We start from the raw sequence: 23,718 nt of genomic DNA, 5'->3' as shown, positions 1-23,718 counted from the left end.
TGAGAGGATCATGATTGGGTATGAAAGGGGCGTCCTGGAAAGACTCAGTCGATCACAGAGGATGGAGCGAGTTCACCAGCTGACCATGTGATCGATTACTCGACTGGCTTCATGAACGTGGAGCTCAGCGGTGCTGTCCGACACCGCGGCCGGTCGACGGGTTAAGTCGTGTAAACTGAGTTTAACAGGCTGTTTGTAACGTTTCCTTTCACCGCTGAAGAAACCATCAGCAGAGCGAATGTGAGGATGTTCTCATGATCTGTTTGAGTTCACTTTGACCGACAGCTGGAGCTTTTCTGTCAAACATGAACTGCGATGGTTCAGTCATCAGGACAAACGACGGACCGCAGAGCGAAGGAACATCACGCTCTTTGGTAAAAACAGACGGTGCAGGATGAGCAACGCCCAAAGGACAAGAAACAACCAATCACAGAGCTCCTGTGGTGGACGCAGCACTGATTTACAATCTGAGGTACTTTTACATTGTGGCGCTTCACCGTTTTAAACTAGCCTCTTCCTCCTAGCACAGCAGAGGCTCATGGGTATTGAAGTATTTTCAGATGGACAAACTGAATCCTATAAAGTTTAAATAATTCAAACTGGTGGCCATAACATAAACCTGTGTTTCTATAGTAACACTGCAGATGACGTGTAAAGAGAAATTAGAAACGAGGAAACAACACACACACACACACACACACACACACACACACACACACACATTCAGCTGCCGGACCACCTCCTGTCATGTGACCCGTGCAGGTGTGCTGCAGGTGTTAATTGGTGGCTGGTGTGTGCTCCGCTTTGTTTAAGCGTAATAAACAGACTGACAGAGGCGGAGGTGAAGGAGGGAGCTGAGGAGGGATGGAGGGAGAGGAGAGAGAGAGAGAGGGGTGAGGGAGGCAGGGGGGGGCTGGAGCTGAGGAGAGAGAGAGCTGAATGCGGTCCAGCCTCCGTGCGCGGTGAGGCAGCAGCCAGTCCGACACTGAAGGACGGCGAGAGAGGAGTGACTCCACCGCAGCGCAGAGGAGGACCACAAAGAGCCAGAAAAGAGAAGAAGAGGAGCTTTTCTCCCCCACTTCCCCTCCCTCCCTCTGGTAGTGACTGGGCGGACAGCAGCAGGAGGTGAGGCGGCAGCAGGAGGAGGAAGAGGAGCCGTTCAAGGTCCGCGTGCTCATTCCTCCTCTCGCACCGTCGGCCCGAGGAGCCTCACGGCCGACGGTGTCATTGCGACAGCGCGCGGCGAGGGAGCGCGCACGAGCGCCGGTGTGTGTGTAGCCGTCACACTCGGCTCTCAGGTGGATTTGGAGTCAAACTGGGATTTTGATCTCGAGGAGTTGCTTGCTGGTGTTTTGTCTGTTGCACCTCCTTTTTCTCCTGCTCACTCGCCTCCTCCTCCGGTGCAGACGTCTGTGCCGGCGCGCGGTGGAGAGACTACCGCTCCCTCTCTCTCTCTCTCTCTCTGTCTCTCTCCCTCTCTCGCTCTCGCTCTCGCTCTCTCTCTCTCTCCTCCTCCTCCTCCTCCTCCTCTCTCCCTCTCTTCCTTCCCACCTCCTCTCTTCTCCCCAGCCTTCAGCCGGCTTTGCTGTAACTGTGCCGGCACTACGACTGGTGTCCGCTGGCTCGCCCACGGAGAGGAGAAGCAGATGGGTGAGTGTGTGCGTGTGTGTGTGTGTGTGTGTGTGTGTGTGTGTGTGTGTGTGTGTGACTGAGACTGTGTGTGTGTGCGTGTGTGTGTGTGTGTGTGTGTGTGTGTTGGAGGGAATATGGGGGGGTTGCTCTTTTCCTGCTCTCTGCTGCTTTTTATCTTTTTTTCTTCTGTCGTCTCTTTTCCCTCTCACCTCATTGTGGCTTCTCCTCCTCCTCCTCCTCCTCTCTGTGGCCGCGCTCCTCATTCGTTCTTTCTCCTCCATCAATCATTCTCCCACTTCAGCTTCAGACGTTTCACGTCTCTTTTTCCATCACTCACCTTCCTCATCTCTTCTCTTTTTTTCCACATTTCCAGTCTTCTTGTTCCTCCTTCGCCCTTCTTTTCTGCAGCCATCAGTCATTTGCACCATCAGCCAAGCAGCCAGGCAAAGCGCACACACACACACACACACACACACACACACACACACATACATATCTGTGTATGGTTAACTGGAATTCATTAAGACTCCAGCGCCTGAAGCTGAGAGGCGTCGGGCTGACATGAAATCGACAGTCGGGGGTTGAACCCCGATAATTCCTCCATCCGTCTCTTCATCCATCACTCCGCTTCCTCATCACAACACACAACAACACTGCTTTTCCAACACACACACACGCACACACGCACACATGCACACCGCCCCCTCATCCACTGACACCCCCTCCATACCATCGTCACCCCTTCAACTCTTTTAACCCCAATAAAAACACTGGAAAATGGCCACAAATGGAATCAGACGTCCACACACACACACACACACACACACACACACACACACACACACAACAGCCTGTTTGCATCGGCCTGCTAAACGCCAGTCATGCTACAGTTAGCTTGTTAACAGCTGAACATCAGCGTACACGGTGAACCTGATCACTGGTATCACACACACACACACACACACACACAGAAACCAGGCAGGAAGTTGATTCATTCACATGATAAATTATTCATCAGATGAAAAGTGCTCACATCCTAAAACGTCCCATGTGGTCCAATTTGCAGCTGAAATGTTTATTAATTGTTTGGTTGGGTTGGAAGCGGCAGCCTGATTGTTAACGACGCTTTCATCAGCTCGCGTCGGCCTTCGCTGTGTCTGCTCGCTCTGCTGCTGAGTCCAGACGAGGGTGGCGTGTGTTGCAGCTCTTGGGGGATGCTGAGGATGAAGATTCGGAGTCAGGCCTCGTCTCGGCGTCCGAGCCGCGGCCTTGAACCGCCGAGACGTTGGAGGTTCTGATGTTGGATGTGCTCAGTGTGACTCTGTGAGTGAAGGAACGTGTTGAGTTTTAGGAATTGTCTCATGGTCTTCCTCAGCAGACGAGTTGCTCCATCATCATCATCACCTGAGTGTGACTGGATGAAGCTCGCAGCTGAGCGTCTCGTTGTTGGTTCGTTGTGTTGTTGCCGGCTGAGATCTTGTCCTCATCTGTTTTTCTCACTTTCAGTAAATGATTCGACTTTAATAAAAAAAGTGTTCAGACTTCGGTTCATGGATTGAAGCGTGAACAACCTTTAAACTTTGATGATGTGCTCCTACCCCTCTAGATGTGGGCGTAGCATCATGCTAACCACAAACAGAGGCTCTGCATGTAGCCTAAGTTAGCCGTCTGTTTATTGTAACGATGCAAACACAGTGACGGCGTGGACTGTGCTGCAGGAGAAGCTTTAATGGACATTTCCATTTTCTTTTTTCTTTTTAGTCAACAGCTGTCATCCCAGCCAAACTCCAAGTGCTGGAGATGTATTGGCAGATATTCAAAGCAGGCTTTTCAGAAGTGATTCAGCTAAAACCTCAATAATACATAAGTGGTTTCAACAGACTGGATGAAACAGACTTGTTGCTGCATTCCCAAAATCTCAGCTCTGATGCTGGCCAACGGTGAAAGCTACAAGCAGAAGGAAGCCATAAAGAAAAACACATCAGCTTCTTATATTCATTCATTATGCTTGATACGTTGAGTTTATACCTTACATGTGCTGCATAAGAGCTCGAACAGACGTCCCCTTGAGGACATTCGTTGCTGTGATTATGTGTACTTAAGTGCTGCCGACGGCGCTCCTTCAGACAGCCTCTCAGGCAGTGTGTAGCCACTAAACCACATATGCAGGCGAAGAATTCAGTTGTGAGGCAGCAGACGTCTACAGGCACTTACTTAAAGAAAACCACCAGGACTGGAGCCGCCGAGCTGAGCGGCCTCTCAAGGACGAGTTCTAGAAGCCCTTTGCATGAGGCCGCTCGGCCCAGACTGGAGTCACCGCTGTTCTGTGGGTTTCAGAGCATAATTGTGACAGCTTTCATCCTCTGTGTGTGAGTGAATGAGGCGGATCGAGTTATTATGAGAATCAGTGTGATCAGATGCGCGAGTGGTGGGAGGAAGATAATCAGATGGAGCCGGCGTGAGTCTCTCCAGCGTTAACGTATGCATGCTGTATTCCAGAGAGCGTTAGCCTGCTGTTGTCACTGCGGGTGACAGAACCGGCTGATGGAGTCGACATTTGTTATGTACGAGCGTCAGCAGCGACAGGAGGCTGCAGGTGTGTGTGTGTGTGTGTGTGTGTGCGTGTGTGTGTGTGTGTGTGTGTGTGTGTGTGTGTGTGTGTGTGTGTGCGCTTTCAGTTCCTGCCTAAACAGCAAAGTGTGTATTTGTATGTTTGCCAATGACCATATGTGCGTCTTGCCTATACAGGCTGTTTGGTTGCATAAGTGTGTGTATGGTTGTGTGCATGTGCGTGCCCGCCTACACATCTGTGGCTTCATGTGTGTAATATTTAATGTGTGTTTTTGTGTGAGTGTGTATTCAGATGTGAGACTGCAGGCAATGAAAAACATTCGGCGTCTCACATTGGTGCTAATGTTTGCTGCAACCTACACACCCACACTCACACACACACACACACACACACACACACACACACTCACACACACACACACACACACACACACACGCACACATGCACACACACACTTCTGCTGCACCTTTTCACACCCAAATGCACTGTGACTCAACCGACTGTGTGACAGAAACAGCAGCTGTGTGTTATTTTTTCCCCCTCGGCAGCAGAGGGAAGCAGTGACGAGCAGAGAGGTGATCGATTACTCGTCAGTCACTTCCACGTAGATCAGGGTTAATGACTGAAATGATCGCTTGGTCATTTAGGTCGGGGTCGTTCAGCCGTCTTCCAGAAAATGTAATGTTTGAAACTGTCGACCTCCTGCTGTGATCTGAGGCGAGTGAATGCTGCAGTGTTTTCACTTCATTTCACTACACTGACGGCTTTTGTTTTCCATGTGATCCTGTGGAGAACATTGATGAAGGATGTGTGGTTTATCATTGATTATGATTTATAAATATGGAGGAAGCCAGAAGAACATTATACTTAAAGCAGGCAGGCAGCAAAAAAGAAAACAGCTGAATAAAGAGCAGAAAGAGATGAAGTCTGTGGAGTCCACAGTCTATTCACAGTAAACAGGACGTTTGTTCAGATGCTGCTCATCACTCATCTGCTGCAAATCTCTTTCAGAAGAATTCAAATTGGACTCTGCAAAAGACAATGTGACACAAAAAGATTAAAAACAAACATAAAACAGCCACAAAAAGATAGAAAACAACTTTTAAAAGACACCAAATCTACTTAAAATGACACAAAACACTGCAGAATGACCACAAGGCGACACAAAACGACCACAAAACGACCACAAACAGACACAAAATGACCATAAACAAAACAACACAAAGAGACATAAAATGACCACAAACAGACACAAAATGATCACAAAGAGACACAAAACGACCACAAAACGACCACAAACAGACACAAAATGACCACAAACAAACACAAAATGATCACAAAGAGACACAAAATGACCACAAACAGACACAAAATGACCACAAACAGACACAAAATGACCACAAACAGACACAAAACGACCACAAAACGACCACAAACAGACACAAAATGACCACAAACAAACACAAAATGATCACAAAGAGACACAAAATGACCACAAACAGACACAAAATGACCACAAACAGACACAAAACGACCACAAAACGACCACAAACAGACACAAAATGACCATAAACAAAACAACACAAAGAGACATGGAACAACCATAAAATGACACAAAATGACTACAGAGGCACAAAATGGCTCAGAACAAAAAATTAAGAGACACAAACAAACAAAAACAATTATCAATGTACACAAAACGACCATAAGACGACACAAAGAGACCTCAGAGACATTAAAGAACCACAAGACAGACAGACACAAAACGACCATAAGATGCCACAAAGAGACACAAAACGACGACAAGAAGACACAGAACAATCATAAAAAGACACAAAATAAACATTAAAGGACAGAAAATTACCACAAAGAGACACAAAACAACCAGAAAGAGACAAAAAATAACAACAGAGACGCGAAACGACCAGAACAGGATACAAACTCCCACAAAGACACACAAACAGTGTGTGTACTCCGAGTACACTGTACACAGACAGAGTACACTGTGTACTTGGAAAAGTCTCAGTAGAAATGAGTATTTGTTTTTTAGCAGTTCGATTAGGGAAGATCATTAATCCATCAGACACACACACACACACACACACACACACACACACACACACACACACACACACGCGCTGGTTGGCTTTCTGCTGTGTGAAGATGTTCTGATGACCTGAACCGAGCAGACACAAAGGCAGAGACGCAGGGACGCCGAGACACTTGGACAATGATAACGAGCGTGTCCTCCGGTGGAAGCGGAGCGAGCTCGCCGACGAGGACGGCGATAAACGGAGAAACGTTTGGACAGAAGCTGAAGACGTGCTGTTGACCGATGGCGCTGTAAATCCTCCCTGATGGCGTCAGGCGATATCAGCGGCTCAGATCTCCGTCAGCGGCCTTTCCTGCGTCCCTTTCGTCTCTGTGTGTCTTCAGTTTATTAACCTGCGGGATGCCAGCAGCCATACATCACCCCTCACCCCTCGGCCCGTCCTCTGCTCGGCTCGCACGGGGACGGGCATTCATCATGTCTTACACGCCAGATGACATCAGTTAGAAACTCGATCAACGCCGTTTGAAGAGCCATTCGCACAGCGGATATGGCCGCTGTCGACGGGCGGGAATGAGCCGTCAGGGTTTATGTCAGGTGAAGAGAGAGAGAGGTGTCAGGCCTCGTTCTTTTATGTCGTAATTAAAGCGTCTGTGGGCAGCCTTTTACCGAGTGACTGTGAGAGATGATTGGCGGCACAGAGGAAGATAAAATGGTGCTTTTTAATTGGACGCTGTCTCCTTTCAGGAACACTGGACGGGTGAAATGAAATTACAAAAGAGTAACAGATGAACAAAGAGTCTAAGAGTCAAATCGTTTCTTCTTGATTAACAGGGAGACAATCAAGACCCCCCCCCCCGTCCATTAGTTTGATTAAAAGCGTCTTCAGTGCGAAAGACTCTGCAGGTTGTGATAAAACCTTTGTTTAGTCTGCATCACAGAATTCAAAGATTTTCAGAACAGATCTGCAGTAAACTGATCAAATGGATCCAACTCACAAATCTGTGACTTCAGCAAATCTCAGGAAATCCCAGATAGAGCTGAGAAATCAGAGTATTTATTTTAAGTTTGGTCTGCAGAGTTTCACAGCTCTGAATGTGAAAATTGGACATAATTTGCTTCCCAGAGTTTCAAAGTGGAAAGAACGATTTCTCACTGCAGAATTTTCCCTTTCAAAAATGACGTCCTCGGTCTTCTCAAGCGCGAGGATTTGATGCATCATGTTGCCACATTAACCCGCAGCCTCATTCTTACACTTTGGTTTTGTTCGGATTAAACAAACAAAATACAGCGTTTTGTTCTGTGAGCTTCAGATCTGCTGCTTGGTCCATTTATGTCCTTTGGATACAGCCATGCTAGCTGTTTCCACCCGTTTCCAGTCTTTATGCTAAGCTAAGCGGCTGTCAGTCTTCTCGTCTCAGGAAAGTGAGTGAACATATTTACCAAAATGTCAAAGTATTGCTTTAAAGGAAACTCTTAAACCCTGAAGAGCTGCCTGATATTCAGAGTCGACATCCTGTTTCTGTAAACTGTGGCTGTGAGGAGCAGATGACTGACACGTTTTCATGACCTGCGATGAAAGATGCCACTTTTTGAGAGTTGGTATTTGACTTATCTTACCTGCACAGCTGCGTCCGTCTGATCCACACCTTTCTGGCTGTGGCACGAGAAGAAGACGACTCGCAGGCCTCCAGAGGTCTGAAGCAGACGTCACCTGTCGGCAGACCTGTGCGAGCTGCTCGAATGTGGGCAGCAAGTCAGGAGTCTGAAACCAGACCTGGATCACTGCTGCTGCTCTGTGGAGATTTCTTCTTGTCACATTTCTTCTGCAGGAACAGTTTGCTCTGATTGTCACCAGACAAATTACACTTTGCAGTGAATCAGAATATGATATAACCTAATTAGTAGCTTCACCAGAATCCAGCTGCAGTGCTCAGGTCTAAATCCTTAAGACAAAGTTCTGTCATCATGACGTCTGAACTGAAGATATCTGCAGACTTCCTTCAGTGATCCATGATGATAAAGATCCTAAAACGACTTTGTGAGCTTTGCATAAAGAGACAAAATTGGAGTGAAAGTGAATTTTACTCTGGTTCGCTAGCTGCAGCAAATGGCACTCACAGGGGATGTCGTTTGGCCAGGACATTAAATTCCACCGCAAAGGTTTCCAGCCACAGATGGTCCACGTCTCAGATGATCAGAGCCGAACAGAGCAGGACAAACAAACACAACAGAAAGGTTTAAAGAGGACGCAACATGAGGTCAGCGTGACGCTGCACAAACTGCAAACACACAACTCATTCTCTTCGGTAGAAGAAGGGACTGTTTGTGGACATGTTCCCCTGATGTTCCCTTTGTTCATCCACTGCTACCTGCTGCTCTTTGCAGCTGGAATAACCTGAACTTCCCTTTTCAGATCAGTAATGTCCAGCTTGTCTGCTCTCAACAGAACAGATTAATTAATATTAATAAATTAATAAAGAGACTTGGAGAAATAGCTTCATTTTCACTCGTTCACAGAGGAACTTCATGGTGCTGAACAGAAGAATATTTCCCTCTCAGCTGTTTGCGAAGCAGCACATAACAAAGAAGAATGAAGCGACAGAATAACAGAGAAACCAGCGTACAGTGAAATGAAACGTGACCTTAAAGAATAAAAGAGGAGCTGCAGCTTCGGCTGTGACTCACCGAGCGTTTGAACCTGATTACCACAATTTACACTGAACACAAACACATTCTTAGATTCAGTTACTGTCCAAGGACATCCTCATATCTGCTCCATCGGACATAAACTGGCTCCTTGTACTTGCGTATGCCCCCCCCCCCCGGTCGTCGCAGGCTGTCGTGAACCTGCAGAGGTTCTGGGTTGTTCCATGAAAAGTCTTGAGCCTGTTCAGCAGGGTGGTGTCAGAGGCGGAGGCTGCTTCGCCGCATGTGGTGCTGGGCGGTGTTGCTCGGTGGTCGTCAGTCTGGAGTCGAGTTTCTTGCTGCTTTGAGCGTGGTTAGCATTAGCATGTGGCGAGATGTGAACAGCAGTGACAATAAGAGCTGGACCTTCCCTCGGCAGGTCGAAGGGTCGGCGTCTAAACAGAACTGTGAATCCGACATTAACGAAGTCTGGAGAGTCAGCCTGTCGGTTTAGCCTGTAGCTTAGCTTGCAGGCCCACTTTATTACCCCGTTTCCTCCACCGCTTGCGCCGTCCAAACTGGGCTGTTGCATTCAGGAACTCCGTGGGTTTTGGTCTGTTGGTCTTTAAAATGGTGAGCTGATGTGGTCCAGGTCCCTCAGGCTGAAAGATAGAAGTGTTTGACGGCTGTTTGAGGACTTCACATGTGCATTCAGCTCAGTAACAACGACAAACAAGTAGCACTGATCCGTGAACGCTAACAAAGACTTCATCTTCATCTTTCCTGTTTTAAACTGTGCAAAGGTCACTTCTCACTTCATTTGATGCATACAGTATATGTCGAAACACTCCTCCATGCTTGTACTTTAATATATTAACACTGAGATCAGAGTGCTTTTAAAAAACGCAGCAGCCTGCAGTTCAGCTGTGACATTTCAAGAATCTGCTGGATAATGTGCAAGCCACCTTTCATCACTGTTGCCCTAATGATGCGTCAAAACACTCCTCAGATGAGTGTTTTAACAAAACTAACATTTAGATTAAAGTGGTTCAACCCTCAGAGTCAGTCACCCCGCAAACCTGCGACTTTTGGAGAATAAAGTGGACTCTTAACAGCTATTTGAGCCCCTCTGGCTCAAGTAGCTTTGAAGAGTCTGACCACACAGGCCAAACTGCATTAGCTAATCACTGCATGCATTCATCCACAACACAGGTCAGCAGCAGTGACTTTAAAAGTGCTCATTTTAAAGACCTGCCGCTCCCAGCTGGGCTGCGGGGGGGCAGCTGAAGGACGACAGTGACGAGAGCTTTGAGGCTTCAAGTCGATCACGTCATTTTGTTTTGTTCAGGCATCATCCAAGACAGCTTCCGTCACGCTCAGCAGGAGCACATGAAGCTGTTAAATGCTGTTAATAAATGGAATTTGCAACCACTTTACAAAACAAGCAAAACAAAGCAAAAAAAAAAAAAAGCACAAATAAGTCTGGAATGGAGCTTTTTTTACAAGGCACATAAATGTTGGCCCTCTTTTATTGTGCTGCTGAGGAGTTATTGCCCTATTGCTGGCCAAACAGAGTACAGATTAAGCCCCATTTTAATCCCAAATTGGCCACCCCCAACTAATTGTAGAATCAGGCTGAATTTCTGCCAGATCGGCTGCAGTTTGACGATGAGTTTGAGAGGGGTCGCAGTGTCTGATTAAATGGATCATCGGATGTTTTTTTGGCAGGCCGGATGTTTTGGTCAGCTTCATTTTGAGCACTTCCTGCATTCAACAGATGCGTTATAAACTGCAGTGAACTCAGACAGCTGCATCTCCACAACCAGCAGCGGCTCCATGTTCCACCTGGTTTTATCCTTCATCTGCATCCAAAGCAGAGCTGCACAAAGCAATGCAGCGTTTTTCTCTGAGGATGTGAGCTTGTTTTGAACGTTGTAAGCGGACTAAACTGATCAGGAGTTCTGGGTTTGCACTGAGTGAGAGCATGTTCACTGTTCACAGTTAGTGTGGGCCTGCAGAGGAGCTAACTGATGGACAAAGCTGAGAAAGTGGAGTGTTTGTGGTCACTGTGACGTATCTCTGAGGGAAACAGGTGATGTGTTCAGGGTCCACTCAGAAGTGATCGAGCATGGAGTGATGTGGAGCTATGACATGTGCTGTTACTGTTGTTAAACAGTCTGCTGTAATGTGCAGAGTGCTAAAAGCTGCCGCTGCTCTCTTCATGTGGTCCCCCCCATCAGGGCGGCGCTGCAGCGCCCGCTGGGTTCTGACAGCGTTATGTAACTGGGACAGTGTTATGAAAAGTGTTACAGTACCCCAAATGTTGTCGACAGATGACCTTGGGCTGAAACACTGCAGAGAGCTGCTTGTTACGTTTGGCAGCCTGAACGTTACATCACATAAACATAATGCAGCAGCAGCAGCAGCAGCAGCAGCAGCTCTAACCTCGGCAGAGAACTGCAAACACACCAGAAACAGATAAAGACTGAGGCATTCATTTCAAGTTCAAACTGAGCTTACGCTGCTCGTGTTTCCAATTCCATTACTGGCACCAACGATCTGCTGCTGTGTCACAGTAAACCATCACTGAGTGAGCGGATTTTGCTTTGGTTTGATCTGCAGACGCTGATGTCAGTCAGATGCTTCTTCTGTCCGTCCAACACATGAAATATCAAAATCTGATCTTGGGATTTTCATAAAACTTACAGAGCACATTCACGATCCCCAGAAGATAAATCCAATGGTGACGGTGACCGCTGGACTTCTCTCCAGCGTCACCATCAGGTCATGTTATCAGACAACATCTCATTCCTGCTTCCCAGAGGATGAACCCTTCGATTCTCAGCTGGCAGCGTTCATCAGTTGCTCTGTTGGTCCACCACTTTGGTCCAGACTCAAACATCTCAACATCTACCAAAGTGACTGACACAAACATTCATCTTTCCCAGATGAATACCAGATTAACTTCAGCGCCATAACTACCCTTTTAATTTGTCTACTGCTTTGATTTCTGACCAAATACCTGCAAAACTAAATCAATGACTTTCCCATCAGCCTCAGATGTAGCTTGTATTTCATGCTAATTAGCAAATGTAAGCTGACACATGATGGTGAACACGGTACACATTTTGTCTGCTAAGCATCAGCATGTTAGCTTTGGCAGTGTAATGATCTTAGCATGCTAGCATTAGCATTTTGGTCAACATGGCTGAATTTGGTTGAAAAGTGAAAGCTGTTTTAGACGCCTGGTTACGTTTTGATTTCATTTCATGGAAATAAAGTCATTTAAATGATGATATACGTTGACACAGCTTTAGAATTTGAAGTCTGAAGATCAACCCTGATTCTAAAAACACTGCAGACTGTTCACTGACAGCACTTCTCTGAATGTTCCTGAGTCCAATCATGTGTTCACAAAGTGGTGAACCTCAGTTCCAGTCAAAAATATTAGAAAAGGTTCAAAAATATTCTTTCATTTTGAAATGAAAGTGCATCTGCAGGCTGCATCCTGAGAAGTGTCCTGAAGTTTGACGTTTCCACTTATTTGCTGTGGCTGTCATGCAGCACAGCACACGCTACAGGTGATGTTATGCAATAAGGGACTCTGCAGCATTAAAACAGCATATTTTCTCCTCTGCGCCGAGCTGCCTGCATGAATCAGCTCACTGTAATGGAGATTAAAAAAACAGTTTGAAGTAGCAGACAGAATCATTTGGCTCCTTTGTGTTAAACAGCTCCGCTTGTCATCCTCCCTGTTTGGGTATTAATGATAATTCTAGTGCAGGTTACTTTTCGGAGGAGAGTTTGATATTAAATCGCAGTAATCACAGTCATTTCAAACAGTGTGACGACTGCATTTCCAAAGCACATTTGCTGAAATTGTACCATGATTATTATTCGTACTTCAGTTTCTCTAGTGGGCGTCTCTCGATGCACAAAACACACACTCTCATCACATCTCTTATACACGACACATTTGGTCTTTATTCATGATTTATGTGCAATCGTTACCGTACTGAGAGCATCGGTGGAAGGAAACCGTCATCAAGCTAAACCTAAAATTGACTCACATTTGTGTCTTTTTAATGCCTGAACGTTAAAGTCAAAGGCAGGACAGACTGTTCGTTGCATTGGATAATTCAGAGAGTTCGATAAGCGTGAGACCGAGGGCGTCCTCATGTTAGAGCCTCTGAAATGTGGCTGGGACACACGTCTGTCATTGGTTTTAACAGAATGAAGACGTAACCCACTTCTGTCCGAGGCATCGTTTTTCACAAATCCATGAAAATGTTTGAACGTTTTTAAGGCTCCGAGCGTCTCACCAACATGCTTCTTAAATCTGTGGGCGGATGATCCTCGGATCCACTCGATCACTCAGATATTTACTCGAAAACATGAACAACAGGCAAATAACCAATTTCACTTCAGTCTGAGAACATGCGAAGTGCCGCTGACAGGCAAATCAATCATTTCGGAGTATTATTACTTACTATTAGTGCTGCATCAAACAAACTGAATGCCATGAATCCAGACTCTGCCTCAGAAAACTCCCACTCTGTCACCCACACCGCCGAGCACTCGCCTGTAGAAGGACGCCGCTGTCTTGCTCATGTCACGGCAGCAGTCGTATTTATAGAGACATGAAAGCGAGTCGTCCTTTAGCGCGGCGCACAGCCTGGCAGAGAGTTTTGTTCTTGAGTGGAGGGGCTGGCTCTGAATACAAGGACTACTTAATAGACGATGTAATGGAGTCTGACAAAGATGCAGGGAGATGAGTGGCCCTGACGCTCTCTGCCTCTGCTCATGGAAAGCTTCAGGTCAAGTAGAAAAGAGCTGAAACTGAAACCTTCAGTCTGTTTCCTCCAGTACAAACACCACCTCAAAGGAAATGATGAGCTGTGGGTTAGTCTGCACGTCTGAAGGCAGCGTCGAAATGTCCACGTCTTACTTCTTCCACCTTGATCTTACTCTCAGATTTTCACGTTACTGTACCTACTTGTCCCATTTTACTTCAACATGTGAATATTGAGAAATAAAACCCTAAAAAAAAAAACAGCAGCTGCAAAGAAAATCACAGGAAAGTCCAGAAAAAACAGCATCTCTGTGCAGAATGACAATGCTCTCTCACTAACAGTCCACTGAAAATGTCCGTCCAAGACACGTTTATCCAAGTAAATTAAAGGCTGTTCTTGAATCATTTGGAGTGCATGAACGGTTTGAAGTGCTGCTGCCACTGAGTTTGAACACAGTGTTCAAAGTGTTTTTTTCTTTCTTTTGTACATATGAATATATGTTTTGGTAAACAGATGCTTTCAGGTGACCTTATCTGGATATTATTAGCTGGAAAACACAAGTTCAATAAAAACTGATAACAGTAGCACAGAAATCTAAATTTGGTCGTGTATATTCATATTTGAGGTATCTATATCTACACTATGGCTTTATATTTTATGCTGAGGCCATTTGAGATATTTATCACTTCTCATTGTGTGTAACGTCCCTTTAGCGCTGAGATCCTAATTTAAATAACATATCTGTGTGTTCACATTCTCATTGGCTGTTCAAAGCGTCGGTCATCTGCAAACTCAGCTGCGATTGGCTCGAGCTTCACTGAAAAACAGAACCAGGCCCGTCTGCTCAACTCAGCCTGTTATTGGCTGCTCTGGTCGCTAGGCTATTTGGCGACTCGTGATTGGTCAAACAGGCCTGTGCCTCTGTAGATGTTTCCGGAAGTAAAGAGGAAACGTAGGAGACAGGCGGAGGACGAGCGTGGCGCTAATTTGAAAGGAGGAAACATGTTTCTGTGGACTTTTTCACATTTTGGACTAAATGTCTTCACTGCAGTGGATCCTCTGGACCTTTGTGGACGTTTTAGCGATCTGTGGCTCAATGAGAGACGTCAGCGGTGAGTTTCCTCAACACGGCGTCAGTCTTGAAAATGGTTTTATGTCTGTTTCAGGCGTTTAGTGAGCCTCATGTCGTGATTAGAAGGTTTGCATCAATCGATTCACGTGAATCTTAACTTTCTTACGGTGTTTCAGACGAGGTTAATGCTAAGGTCGCGTTTGATTCAATGGACGGGAAGAAAAATTAACTAAAGTGAATTCTGCTCCGGCCCGCGGGTGGGCTGCTGGAGAGGTGACGTGAGGAAAGGTGAGGACAGGTGAGGAGACGTGAGGAAAGTGAGGACAAAGACAAAGCGCTGGTTGTTTAGGTTGGAGGACATGTTCAAGGTTAAATAGTTTGAATGTCAAACCGATGGGCTGTGAGCTGCAGATCAAAGGCCGCTGTAGGGTTGGTGGTTCAATCCCTGGTTCCTCCACAGACTGTGGAGGTCTGTGGGGGTCTGTGGAGGTCTGTGGGGGTCTGTGGAGGTCTGTGGAGGTCTGTGGGGGTCTGTGGGGTCTGTGGAGGTCTGTGGGGTCTGTGGGGGTCTGTGGAGGTCTGTGGAGGTCTGTGGGGGTCTGTGGGGTCTGTGGGGGTCCTGGCAGCCTAACAGTTAAAGTACAAAAGCTGCAGTGTCCCCACTTCACTGTCGATTACTGAATAGAAAATGTCAAAAGACAAACTGATGAGCAGGCGACGCCTCCCACTCAGAGCTTTTGTTTTTCCTCTTTTCAGCTCAGCTCAGAAAGTCTTTACTGATGTGGACGCCAAAAACGCTGGCGGCAAAAATACAAAAAACCATCAAATGAAGAAATGGTGGCTGAGGTGTTGCCTTCAGAATAATCCACCTGCGGGTCTGATTACAGTCGACAGATGAAGAATTATTTGGTCTCTCGTGAATCCGATTGGAGGAAAAAATCACATGAATGCACCACTTTAGTCCAAGTGTGAAATTTGTAAAAGTTGAAACACGACGTTGAATTAAAACGACTTCCTGTTGGATCAGAGTTTGAGACGAGAAGTGAAAGCCGAGGAGCTGCGTTCGATGAAGGACGTCCAAACAGACGAGCCTTCGTTTCTGCTTCAGCTCCAGACCTGAACTTTACCTTCACGCTCATTCTGACTTCACTCAGCTGATTGGCTGACGGTTGGTCAGACATCACCTCGCTCAGGTCAGACTCTGCTGCTTTGAATCGCCTCCTCTCCTCTCCTCTCCTCTCCTCCTCTTCCTCTCCAGGTTCTACATGAATCTGTGTTTTCTCTCCCTCTTTGTATCTGCTCCTTCCTCGGAGGCCTCGCTCCTCCTCGACTCCCCCTGAGACTTCACTTCCCCTTCTGTTCGCGCGCCTTCTTGTTCTCTTTGGGTTGCTTTGTTTCCCTCCATGTTCTCGCTCTTGTCATTTAGATGCTTTTATCGACTCCGGTCATGTCTGCGCTTGTCGGCTTCGTTTTGTTTTTGCTGTGTGGCTCTTTTTGGCGTGAAGACGTTGGATTTCCATAATCCTCTTTGTTGTTTATCTTGAACTCGACTGTAGAACCGAGATATCTGCTTCACTTCTGTCTTTTCTGCCTTTACACTTTATCTTTTTTTAATCTTCTCACTTGTGTGGAAACAAACATTTAGTGTTTCGGCTGCTTTTATCCTGAGCGTGATGTGTAATGGATACAGACCGAGACAATCAGGTCAAGTGAAAACCTCGTATCTCCCTCATGTCTGGTGTCCACGAACTCAAAAACAGCATTGAAAAGCAACTTTTACTCCTGGTCCGAACGAGAACAGCTCGTCTGAGCGAGCAGGTGATTACGATCCATATTCATGTTTATTGTTAGGCGGCGACCTCTAGTGGCTGTAGTAGTCATGACAGGAGCAGAAGAGGAAGTCAGGTGACACAGTATCGAATCAAATTTCGCAACGTTAACCACATGAGGACGAAGGACGACGAAGGTCCATCTGTCTCTGGGACGCTCCAACTGTCACGCGTCCTTTTCGGGGTCACTGGCAGTTGGACTGTTCAGTCGTCTCGTTATGAGGACGAGTTGAACGTTCGAGCTGAATGAATGTGTGAGAAGTGATGCAGACAAAAGTATATGATACTACATATCTACATATCAGTATCAGTATTCCGTGTGCGACGATGTGACCTCAGCCTCTCGTTCTGTTTTCTCATCATTCAATCGTTCCTTGTTTTTTCTTTTTATCAGACAATCTCTTTTCTGCTGTTACGCTGCAAATTTCCCCTCTGTGGGATTAAAAAAGGATTATTTTATCTTATCTTATTTTGCATCATTTATTTTCATTATTCTTCATTCTTTTTTTTTGCCTTTGTGAATTTGGTGAATATTTAGTACATTAACGTCCATATTTGATCATTAAAGTTTCTGTGCTGTCAGACTAAAAATCAAACTCACTCTGTCGTCTGTTTTCTTGTCGTTGCAGATCCTGTCAGAGCCTCCTCAGCGCGACGTTAACATCCATCATTACCCAGAATGCCACAGGTGTGAGCCCTCCAGGTGACCCCACTGACCGCCCTCCACCCCCTCGACCGCCCCGTAGCCAATCAACACATCCTCCTCAGGGGTGCCATGGCAACTGCATCCGTGCAAAGCCTCAGCGGTCCCCAGCTGCTGCGGCGAGGACGCTGAAGTGGGGAAAAGGATTCTGGGTGTTTTTGATGGACTTGGTTTTGAGCTGCAGAGGAGCGTGGGAGTTTATCCGACTCTAAAAGAGCCTTTTCTTTGTTGCTGGATCCTGTTTGGTGCTGTGATGAACTGGAAGCTCGACGCCTTGACGCTGTGGATGTAAGGTCGTTTTAAAAAAACTGGACAAAACAAGACGACTTTTTACTGTTTTCTTTTTTTTACACCATTTGGCAGGATGTGGGCTCACAGGAGGTGACGTGCTGCTCGTTCTGCCATGTAGCGACCTGCAGAAACCTCCCAGAAACTTTTCCTCCGACCGCGGCCATTTTTAACACGCCGAGAGCAGCTGGATGAATGACCGCACACACAACAAAACACACACTCCGAGCGAGGAGTTAGAAGGCGCTACCAGGTTATTATTGGCCCCGGCGCTTCCTATTTTCGTCTTTAATCTTTGTATTCTGAGTAATCATCTTTTTAATTAATGGCGACGGCGGCGTGAAATCTTCCCTCGCCTCCGCCACTCTACTTCCCGCCGCCGCCAGAGACACCTGAAACCAATTAGCAGCAGCAGATCTAGATGGGGATTAGACACTGGAAGAGCAGGAGAGATTAGATACAAACAAAGAGGGAAAAAACAGAAGAAGAAAAAACGGAGGCGAGAGGACGGCGAGGATCCCGTCAGTCATCCCGGGTAATCGATAGGAGGGAGGGGCAGAGGGCGGGGCGGCGGGGAGGATATGGCGAGATCAGGGTCACAGCAGACAGCAAAGATAACAACTAGTTGTGAGTCAGCAGGAAGGGTTGACTGTAGGAGCCCCGAGTCTTGACTGACAGGCGCTCCGGCCGGCCTGGGCTCGTCATCATTACCTGCACTGTGTGGGCGAGCGAGGAAGGGACGTACAGAGAGGGAGAGAGAGAGCGAGAGGAGACTCCTGGCTGGTCGCCACCATCAGGGCCAATTAGGAGAATTTGATTATATGCCTTAATCTTGGCAGTCAGGTGGAAAAGCAGACAGGAAGAGAAAGAGGAGGCAGAGCAGGTGCCACCGACACACACCATTATCTCCACCCGTCTCTAATTGAGTTTGTTTCGGCCCCTGTTGTGTGTTTTCTTCATCTCGCCCACAAACCAGATCCAGAAGTTTCCAGGAAGTGGAGAGGAAGTGTTCATTTTTCACGTTCTGGCGTCGCGACAACAGAAACACCATCCTCTGTGTGTTCTTTGGCCCTGTCGCAGACGAGCAGAGATTCGCTCGGTCTGGAGGACGTTTCCTTCCTTCTCCTTCCTCCGTCCAGATTTGTCTTCTTCTTCTTCCCAAAGTGGACGTGTCCTGTCTGGAAGTTTCCCTGCAGCCTCCACAGTTTCTGTCAAGCTCCATGAGATAAAAGCGAAAGGGACTGATAGACGAAAATAAGAAAGAGACAGAGACAGCAAGGGACTGAATCTGGAGAGGACGGAGCAGAGACATCGCTGCCTCGGTCCCAGACACCCCGAGGTTCCCGCCAACGCTCCCCAAAGCTTCACCTCCTCTTTTTAAATTCCTCTTCTCCCCGGAGCTTTTCCCAGCTCTCCTCCTTGTGGATCGTATAATCTGCACCGCCGTCCGTCCGTCCCTCCGTCCGTCCATCTGTCTGTCCCGGACCCCGCCGAGATTAAACTGGCTTCCATCATCCGAGGGAATCTTTTGATATCGGCTCCTGGTGTCGTCATCTTCATTCTGTGAGTACATCAGTTTGTTGCTCTTCCTCTCTTCTGCCTCTTCGCCTCCCTCGCTCACTCTGGTCCAGCAGCTTGACAGCTGGCCTCCTCTGTCTTTCCGCCTCCCTTTTCTCTCCCAGCAGTCTCCTCCTTTCCGTCTTTCTTCCTTTATTTCTCCTGCAGACTGTTGACAGTTGATGCAGCTGATGGATGAAAATAACACAGAAAACAGTGATTGTCTTCTTGGAGTCACTGTGGTGACTTTCCTTAAATGCAGTGTTCGTATGTGGCGTCGAAGCTTCTCAAGTTGACTGATGGCCTTTTTACGTTTAAGTTTCCTTGTTTTGCCCACACACACACACACACACACACACACACACACACACACACACACACACCTGTATTTCCCAGAATAATTGCATGTTTTGGCTCCATTAATCTTCTATGCTAATTGCCACTAAAAGCATTGTGGGAGAGCAGGCGGTGCAGGACTGACCTGCCTCAGCCTGACTGGACCAGGAGGGTCGGCCTTTGCCTGATGTGGATACACGTCTGATGTGGACACACGTGGGTCTTTGTCTGATGTGGACACACGTGGGTCTTTGTCTGATGTGGACACACGTCGGTCTTTGTCTGATGTGGACACACGTCGGTCTTTGTCTGATGTGGACACACGTGCTGTGCGTCTGGAGCAGATGGTCCCTGCAGCGTCTGCAGTCTGTCCTTTGTGTGGTCCTTAAAGATGATGATGGTGTATTTCCCATCAATGTGTGAACTGGGACTGTGTGGGTGGAGCTCGCTTCGCACTCGTCACCTCCGCTGTGCAGATTCAGGGACGCGAGGACTCAAACGCAGTGAGCTGATTGAGTCGCCTGCAGCTTTCTACATAACCAGGACTTCTACAGTCGTGTTCTAAGGGCTCCTCTGAGTCGCGGGCTGGAACGACACCCACAAAGCCACAACATGCACATTTATGAGAAATGTGAGAGTTCAAAATAAACCTGAATGATGCTTTAATGATAACAAAGAGGAACAAAGTGCTGCTGGGCGCTGAGTGTTGTCGGTCGGTGAATGCTGCTTATTTACTCGATGTTCGCTGGAGCCTGTGAGCTCCGAGGCTCTGACGGCGCCATGTGACAAACGGTGTTTTATGGTGCCGTTAAAACACGACCGGCAGGTGATATTTACCGCCTCAGCATTAACAGCTTCTTATCAAACATGCCATTAGCTTTAATCATTCCTCCTTCTCTGCTGCTGCTGTTCTTTCACCTTTCAGTCAGAGAAACAAGGGAACAATCAGTCAGCGTCTCCTGAACGAGCTGTCAGTCAAACTGGACGGATGCTGGGAAGTCTCAGGGTACTTTGCAGGTCAGAGGTCAACCAGATTGACCCCTGATGGGATCGATTCGCAGCCAGAAGCAAACATGTCTCCTCCCGGCTGAGATGAATGAGACGGCAGTCCCACGCCGGCGAGCAGGACTGTTTCATGTGTGAGTCCTCTGTTCCTGACGGAGGGCAAATCCGGGTTGGAAACTTTCCACTTTTCTTAACGGGGGAGGATGACAGTGCCGTGAATCCTCTGGGAGCTTCACACACTTTAAGTCGTGCCATCAGATCTTTGATTTCCCTCCTCTCAGGGAGCTCTTGGTTTAAGTTTGTTTTATGAAAATCAACCTGCGCAGACTTGAAACTTGCTGGAGACAGAACATCCATCGCAGTGAGCAGCGTCACCTTCATCATGTCTTATTCACCTTCTCTCCACTGGAATAGTTTTCGGCAGTTCCCTCTCAAGTCTCGGGTGTCAGAGAGTCCTTGAAACCACAAACGAGTCGTGATTTCACAGCCGAACTCACGACGTCACTTCCTGCTCACCCTCTCTTTGTGGTCCCCTTCTCAAAGCTGCATTGGCCCGTGATGCAGGGGTTATTTAGATTTTCTGTCCTCACTTCTCAGTCCTGTATGTTGGTGTTGTGTTTTTGACTTAAGATACAAAATGTCCCACAGAGTTGATTAAAAAACCAGTAAAACCGTAGAAAGACCAGCAGCTTCACACAGAAACAACCCCGAGATCCACTTTAAGACACTGGGAGGGAATTTAAATGACGGGCGGCTTCACTGAGGAGCAGGAGGTCACTGCGGTGTAATTATTACGGGGGTGGAGGTGAAAAATGACCCACAGATGAGCTCCAGACGGGATTAAAGTCAGTGACCAGAGCAGGTGAGGAATAAATTAGAACCAGTCCGCCTCCACCGCACATAAATCCAGTGTGAATGAGGCTGAAGGTGTTTCATCTGCCCTCCATACAGTCTTTGATCTCACCTTTGTCACTCATCTCCTTTATCCCCTTCTCCTCTATCCTCCTCTCCTGCAGCCTTCCTTCCTCCTCCTCTTCCTCCCGTCAGCGCGTGTCTGAGTGCGTCATGGTGGGCGTTCGGTCCGGCGCTCCCTGCATTCAATCTTTCATGTTTTTTATGTCTGATAAGAGAACGAGCCTCGGAAGTGATGTTCCTGCGTAGGAGGAGAGAATCAATAAAGCTTTATTCAGCTGCTGGATCCCTGCGTGTGTGTGTGTGTGCACACGTGTGTGTTCATGTGTGTGCATGCATATGAGCAAATATTGCTGCGTGTGTGTTTGAGGCTCAGTGATGGACTGCAAGTGTGTGTGTGTGTGTGTGTGTGTGTGTGTGCGTGTGCGTGTGTGTGTGATGTGAATTTTGATGTGAAGTGATCGGGGCGAGCTGCGTGCTGAGACGAGCTCCTGCGCGACCTGATTGGCTGATTATGAGCGAACGTGTGTCTCTGGACGCAGCCTGTTCATGAAGCCAGCGAGCTGTGGAGAGTCGCAGCGGATTTGATGGACATCAGCCTTTTGCTGCTTTCGTTAGGAGGTCCAAAGTCCAGGCACCAGTACGCCTGCTTTTATTTTGAAAGGTGTGATTTCGTGTGTGACAGGAAGTACGAGCTGAAAAGGAAGGAAGAGCAACACCTGAGCGTAAATGTTTGGTGTGGACACAAAGTGGTGAGATCAGCAGTTTGTCTGCATTAAAGTGTTTTCAGCACATTTCACAAAAATGAGTTTTTTATGTGAATATAGTCAAAAAGCAGCGTGATGACGGACAGTAATCACCAGCAGTTCTGGTGCATCTGGACGTTTCATCGCCGCTTCTCACCTGAGACGCATTTCGGGCTCTTAATGGATCGCCTCCTCTGATCCGCGTGCAGTTCATGGTGTTCCCCTGGAGAAGACTGAATTTTAAGAAGCGAGTTTAAGATGTTCTGAAACAAAATCCTGATGTACGAACCTGCTTCCAAACCGCTGAATTATTCCCACATCTTTGTTTTTTGTTGGAACGTCTGAGCCAATCAGAGCTTCAGGGGCGGGATTAAGAACGAGGACCGCAGGGACGATGACATGGATGCAGCTGTGCGGCAGAAATAAGAACTGTTAAATCAGCAGATTTCTTCCATCCATGTGACAAACTTGACGTTAAGCGCGACTGGCAGCTGAGGCCTCTGTGTCGGTGGGACGAAAGCCCCCTCCCAACAGAAAACAGCAGCATGAGCGTAATGAAGTGAAGACAAAATGGCAGTTCAGCGTGTTCATCGGGCGTGTGAAGTACAGAAACAGAGTATTTGTACTTTGCGACCCCCCGCCGTCGTCGCAGCGGCGGTGCTCTCTCCCGGCTCTCGGTCCATCAGCAGAGCTCTGGACGCTCCGTCCATTGTTCTGTGTTTTCACAGACAGCTGCTGAGGATCGTTTGGAAAAACCTGCCTCTGACTCACCTGTTTGTGGTGACTCATCCACAAAACAGCTGAAACTCTGCAGGAAGATATTTAAACTGGGTGAAATGGGGACACTTCTATAAAGCCGAGAGGCTGTATCCTTCAGCTATTAAGCACGCTATCATGGAGCGGCTTTAACTTGGAACGGCTCTGCCTTTAAACTCGGCCACATCCATCCAGACTCCATTAGGTGCCACAATCAGCCGCGGCTCCTAAAGAGCTTCTGTCTGGGGACACTATTACCTGCAGTAAGTAACGGCGGAGGAAGATAACGATTATGGAGCCTCCATCATTTTTCCTCTTCCTGTGCAAACCACAGGTGGAGAGAGCTCAATGGATGGAGGGTGTAGGGGGGCCAGACCTCCTCCGTCACTGTCTGGGCCGCACGCTGCATCGCGCCGATAATTGAGGGAGCCGTATTGATATCCCGCTTGTCCGCGATGAAGGAAATCACCCCTATTTACTGTTAATGGCTCCGAGTGGAGACGGACGCTTTGACGCTGCGCAGAAAGCAGAGCAGCTGCGGGGCAGCGGGGAGAGTTCACCTCCAAATTAGCCTGGAAAACAAAAAAAGAATTACAGGTTATAAAGCAGGATTTAGTTCCAGCATTCGAGCTTTTGTCAGGAGAGGCGCTGGGTAAAAGTCAAGCAGAAAGCACTCTCTTTACTGAATTGCCTTCATTCTTCTCATTATTTTCATTGCAAAAGCTGAGCTGCTGCAACAATAAACAAGATAAACAAGACAAGGCGAATCAAAGTGCTACTTAGAGGCCATTGTCCTGCAGAAAGCTCTCATTACATCAGTGCTGCTGGCTGCTTTTCTT

At 47.4% G+C, this 23,718-nt stretch overlaps 1 protein-coding gene across 2 annotated transcripts in view; it reads left to right on the top strand.

The window, feature by feature from the left end:
* Positions 1–976: 976 nt before the first annotated feature.
* Positions 977–23,718, top strand: part of LOC143334974 (glutamate receptor ionotropic, kainate 5-like) — a 145,225-nt gene continuing 122,483 nt past the window's right edge. For both annotated transcript variants that reach the window (XM_076754048.1, XM_076754047.1), the window contains exons 1-2: positions 977–1,650; positions 17,206–19,130. The gene's annotated coding sequence lies outside the window, so the exon portion shown is untranslated. The remainder of the gene's footprint in view (positions 1,651–17,205; positions 19,131–23,718) is intronic.

Source organism: Chaetodon auriga, chromosome 17, assembly GCF_051107435.1.
Source record: "Chaetodon auriga isolate fChaAug3 chromosome 17, fChaAug3.hap1, whole genome shotgun sequence".
Taxonomy (NCBI): domain Eukaryota; kingdom Metazoa; phylum Chordata; class Actinopteri; order Chaetodontiformes; family Chaetodontidae; genus Chaetodon; species Chaetodon auriga.
This window is presented reverse-complemented; position numbering and strand designations above follow the sequence as displayed.